This window comes from Ictidomys tridecemlineatus, chromosome 10, assembly GCF_052094955.1.
Source record: "Ictidomys tridecemlineatus isolate mIctTri1 chromosome 10, mIctTri1.hap1, whole genome shotgun sequence".
NCBI classification, from domain to species: Eukaryota; Metazoa; Chordata; class Mammalia; order Rodentia; family Sciuridae; genus Ictidomys; species Ictidomys tridecemlineatus.
Window position 1 is genome coordinate 46869907 of NC_135486.1, and position 5798 is coordinate 46875704.

The following is a 5798-nucleotide window of genomic DNA, read 5'->3' on the forward strand; positions in this document are numbered from 1 at the left end:
TATTCTGTTATGGAAACTGGGGGAAGAACTGTCAGAATTAGCATAGGACAAACAAAGGAAGCTGTGGAGACAGGCAACTTCCTGAGCACCTACAGGAAGACCCACCTCAACACGGAGACTATTTGAAAGAAACAAAGTGGCTTCGGAGAAAGACTCACAGGATGGGAACGATGACTAAGTGACGTTATCTTGAGGAGGTAGCCAAGTTGAGGATTATACTGTAAAGTACAGAGAAGAGCAAGTAGCTTTCCCATCTTTCTCAACACTCAACTACATGATTGACAGATGCCGTTTCCAGTCCCTTTTTCTCTCCCCAAACTCTGATGACCTTCCTCTGCCTCCAAATTTCTTTTTTTTTCTTTTTGATCTTTGACCTCGTAATTTCTCCCAGTCTTCAATTCACCTTTTCTCCTACCATCACCACAAAGGTCCAAAGAACTAACTATGGAACAGAATATTCAGTAGAATATATGCCAGGGAAAAGCATATATATTTAAGGTTTAATATTTATTGTCCATGTGATAAGGTTGTCAGAAGGAAAATAATAAAAGTGTGATACTTTAAAAGAAAACATAAAATCTTATTTTACATGTTAATATAAATATGTCCATCAGACAAAACATTTGCAACGAAAATAGTGTTTTTATCCTTCCTTCCCATAGATATTAATTTGGGGGAGTTTGGGGAATGATATTAATGAGTCAAAGGCCAAATGAGAATTGTAGCATTAGGTCAATTCTGTTTTCCATTCATTGCAAAGTAATATGAAATAATCCAATGTTGTAGAGATGTGTTAGAGGGACAGAAGAGCCCAAATATTTGTGCTTTGCAGAATCTTGTTAGTTTGGATTTAGATTATTTCAGCATAATTCATTGTTTCATTGCAGACAGCTAACTCCTCAGTATCTTAAGACAGCAAAACTGTAAACTTAATTTTAATGAAGGTTATTTGGCCAACTTTTGCTTATTTGTTTATGACACATTTTGAGAACCTCAAGACTTTTTTTTTTTAATTTGAAAACATTCTTCTTGGAGTCAGGTCTAGGGAGAGTGAGTTTGTATAGAATAAATATTTAATATAAAAGAAACATTAAATATTAATTTATGTTGAAATTGTAAGACAAGATACATAACATACAGCAGCGGTCATTGAATAAATGACATGGATCAACCTGAAATCAATGCTGCTTTTTGCATCACTGTAGAGGGTGAATGTTTTGCATTCTTATGTCAAGCAATAATCTTTCAAGGAAAGTCTCGAGTTTGGCTGACTGTCACATAATATTTGGGGTTGTTATATAAAAGTATATTTTGCTTTTATCTTTCTAAGAAAATTTAGATGAAAAAACATTACTGGTTTTGGCTGAATGCTGTGTTTTCTAGAGTATCAGTTCATGTCTTAAGACTCAGTTGTGTTTCCAGGAACCCTGTTTGGGAAATGCTGCCCGTGGTAGACCAACTCTAAGATGAACTTCAATGACTCCTGATTCTTGCCCTTGTATAATCTCTTCCCCTTGAGTATGAGGATGATTGTGAGTTACTTCTAACCTGCTAGCTGACTCTCTCCCTTCTGTCTTTAATAATGGCAAGGCCAGACACTGTTGCACATGCCTCTAATCTCAGCTCAGGAACCTGAGGCAGGAAGATTGCAAGCTCAAAGCCAGCTCCCCAACTTAGTGAGACTCTAAGCAATTTAGAGAGACCCTGTCTTAAAATTTAAAAAATTTTAAAATGGCTGGGGATGTGGCTTAGTGGTTAAGTGTCCCAGGGTTCAATCCCTGGTACAAAAAAAAAAAAAATAGTGGCCAAGGGAGAATCAACAAGTTGCTGAAGCCTACCAACAATTGCATGTGTTTAGAAGCTCATCCTTCCCCTTTAGAGACTTTATATAAGATCCCAGTTCTAGCAGATACTTTGATTGTAATCATGTGAGATATCTTGAAGCAGAGGACCAGGATAGACTGTGGCTGTATTACCAATCTCAAGAAACATGTCAGATATGTGTTGTTTAAAGCTACTAGGTTTGTGATTATTTGTTACATAGTAATAGATAACAAATATCCTGCCTGTATTAGTCTGTTTTCCATTGCTATAACAAAATACCTAAGATTGAGTATTTTATAAAGAAAAGAGGTTTATTTAGATTTCAGTTTTAGAGGTCTAAGATCAAGTTTCTAGTATCTTCTTGGATATTGTAAGGGTTCCATTGGCTATATAGTATCATGATGGGAGCATGTGAGAGAGGGAGAGATCACAGAGCATGATGTGAAAAGTCAGAGAGATTCCGGGGTCAGCCTTACGTTTTAATTTTGTTTCTTTACTTTAAAAAAAAAATTACAGTGGTGGGGAATCAAAATGTACATGCCACTGAGCCATACCTCCAAGCCCAGCAGCCTCACTGTTTTATAATAACTCGCTCTCTCAGGAACTAACTGAGAAGCCATGAGAAGTACCCTAGTCCCTTCCAAGGACGGAGACCTAACCATCTCACCCAACATCCTAAAATCCCACCACCTTAACACCACCACACTGAGGACGAGGCTCTCACACATGAACCCCCAGGGAGAAAAACCATGTTCTACCACAGCACTGCCCTAACCTGAGTTTTAAGTCAGAGAATATTTGCAGTTTCTATTAAGAATATGTGTGAAGCTAAAAGCTTCTTAGTAAAAATCCGAATTACTGGTAAGATATTTTCCTTTTCTCCTTTGGCTAAATGGTGGTTCCTTGGGATGACACAAATTGTTAAGTTATAAATATTAAATGATCCTCCCTTAAATTCATTCTTTTAAAGTAAAATAACAAAATACTAACCTTTAAAGACGGACCACAGGAGAGTGTCCTGCTTCTCTCTGGACTGTGCTTTCTCCAGGCCCTTTCAGACTTGTCCTATTCAATAGTCTTGCTGAATTCTCCAGTTTCTCTTAGGCAGCTTTAGAATCAAATAAAGATGAGAGCAGTTGACAATTTATCAAGAATATTCAAGGAGCCGCCCAAGGTGCTTATTCCTGTGCCCCCTTTTCCTTGCATTTTGGGGACCAGATGCATCTCACAAGTGGGCAAGGAGAAGGCCCCATGCTGAGAAACATGGCTACACTCCCACCTCTCTGCAGGAGAACTTCTCCATGATGAAAGGAAGAGCCCAGATTCACAGTATGGTGAACTCACTGAAAAGTACATTAAAGATGGAAAGATGGTGCTAACCATCAGTTTATTAAAGAGGGAAATGAAGTAAGTAAGCAATGGCTACCAATGCGGAGAAGAATAAGTTCTTGATTGATGGATTTCCAAGAAATCAAGACAATTCTTCAAGGTTAGAACAAGACCATGGGTGGGAAGGCAGATGTGTCTTCTGTTCTGTTGTTTGACAGTAACACTGAGATCTGTATTGAACGATGTCTTGTGTGGGAAAAGTAGGGGTAGGAGTGATGACAACAAAGCCAATTATTGACTTTTATGAGAAAATGTGGAAAGTCAAGAAAATAGATGCTTCTAAATCTGTTGCTGAAGTTTTTGATGAAGTGGTGAAGATTTTTGACAAAGAAGACTGACTCTAACGCTGAAAGCATCCTTGAAATCAAGCTTTAATATTGCTTTGATAGCGGCTATTGCAACCCCCTTTTTAAAGACAATTTTAATTTTCAAATTTACATCTCAATTAATGACTAGAAAATACACAGTAAGTCAAAGTAAAAAAAATAATAATAATAATTCAAGTACCGTCCTATGTGCATCACATGGATTGATCCATTTAATGCCCATGGCAATTCCATGAGGTAGGTACTAAGACTATGACCCTCTTATGGATGTGAAGACTAAGGTACATGAGGTTAAGTAACTTTAGTCTTCTCATCATTGTCCTGTCCACTGCTATAGTCACCCCATCAGCTCCAGACGATGCTAACTCACTCACGGTTCTGGTTGGCTTTGTCCTGGGTCACTTCTTACCGAAGACAGATGATATCTTCCTGGCAGTTCATTGTCTCTAACGCGGGATGAATATCATAGTCCCCCTGGGGCCTTTCAAAGTACGCTGAATCAAACCCGCACAGTGAAAAACCCTGGGAAACTACTTTAGAGATTCACCTTGGTTAAGTTAAATAATCATCCCAACAACCTTTTGACCAACGGATGTGAGAAAAGGACTGGAAATCCAAAGTCCAAGTTGGCCTCTGTGGGCAGCAACCACTGCTGCATGGATTGAAACCTTTCATCAGCTGAAGCTCACAGGATGAGAACAGGTTACCTCAGAACCGTCCCAAATTATACTACCGTATAAAAAGAATGTTCTGATCTACTGAGTGGTTTTACAACCATTTGAGCTACTTCCAACCAACTAATGCCAGCAAAGAGATTTTTGATGATGATGGAGAGTAATGCTTCTGGGCAGGTACGGTTTGATCTTTCCCTTACTTTTATTTATTTAGTTTTTAAAATGTTTAGTTGTTAATGGACCTTTATTTGATTTATTTATATGTGGTGCTAAGAATTGAACCCAGTGCCTCACACTGGCTAGGCGTTAGATGCCACCTTCCTTTCTCCCTCCACACAGAGCTCAGCTCCCTGCTCCACAAACACTGGAGAAAATGGGGTTGCTGTGAACGGAGCAGCCATCTGATGGCTTTTATAGACACTCTGCCTCTGAGCGCTCTGCCCCTGAGCCACAATCCCAGCTCCCTTTCCCTTACTTTTATATCCAACATGGTGGCAGGTGGTGGAGGAGATTGAGCGGGGTGCTGTGGTCTGGACAAGTATATCCCAAAGGTCCCTGAGTTGAAGGATCTGTCCCCAGGGTTTTGCTATTTGGAGGTGGTAAAACCTTTAAGATGAGGTGCATTGGCACTGGGGACATGCCCTTGAAGGGGATGGAAGGACCCCAGCTTCTTCTGTTTCCTCTTTTTTCCTTCTTGGCTCCTGACATAAGCAGTTCTGCTCTATATACTATATATATATACTCTTACCACAAACCTAAATCAACAGGGCTAACCAATCATAAATTGATAGTTCCAAAGTAATCCTTTTCTCTGTATAAGTTGATTATCCCAGTGAATTTGTTCTAGTGGTGGAAAGCTAAATAATACAGAGGGTGAGGTGGAGAAGAGGTATTTCTATTCTTTTCACTCATCAACTAAGGCCTAGTATACACACGGCCCAAGACTCACTCATTCATGTCACTGCTTTACAAGTAATGCTAGACCAATTGTTCATTTATTAGTTTACCAGTGTTTCACTGGTATCATTAAAACTACCTTTCCTTAGACTACAGTAAGTACTAAGGAGTACAAATGCACAACCCATATGTTTGTAGTTCTTCCTGTAAGCCTATAAGAAGGGGGAGGGGCTGTTTGAAAATATAAAAGGAAAAGCTACTGACAGGTTAGATTTTCTTGCTCCGACCCTTGCCACCTTCCCTGATTGCATCTGAGGGTTCAGAATTATTGACCAAGATGAGAAAAACATTTTCATTAAATCAAGGAGCATATATCAAAACATTTGTGTTCTTTGCATATAGTGCAACTTTATTTCACGTGGCACAATAGGATACACACAGGGAACGTTTGCCCCAATGCTAATCCATTAAGGAAGTACATCATATAGCAGCAGGCAAACTCTATATACAGAGGAATTATTACCAAGGCAACTGATACATATAAAGTTGTATTCTTGTCTGCCTATGCCTGCCATAAGTTCTTCAGTTTGAACTCTTTATGAACTTCTATGGTTTCCACCTAAAGATTTCATTTCTGTTTCTTCTTCTAAAACGCATAAGAATTCTCTGGCTAAATAACAGTAGTGTA

At 39.0% G+C, this 5798-nt stretch overlaps 1 pseudogene; it reads left to right on the plus strand.

Moving 5' to 3' along the window:
• Positions 1-2642: 2642 nt before the first annotated feature.
• LOC120887642 (UMP-CMP kinase pseudogene) lies at positions 2643-3551 on the plus strand (annotated as a pseudogene).
• The last annotated feature ends 2247 nt before the right edge of the window (positions 3552-5798 follow it).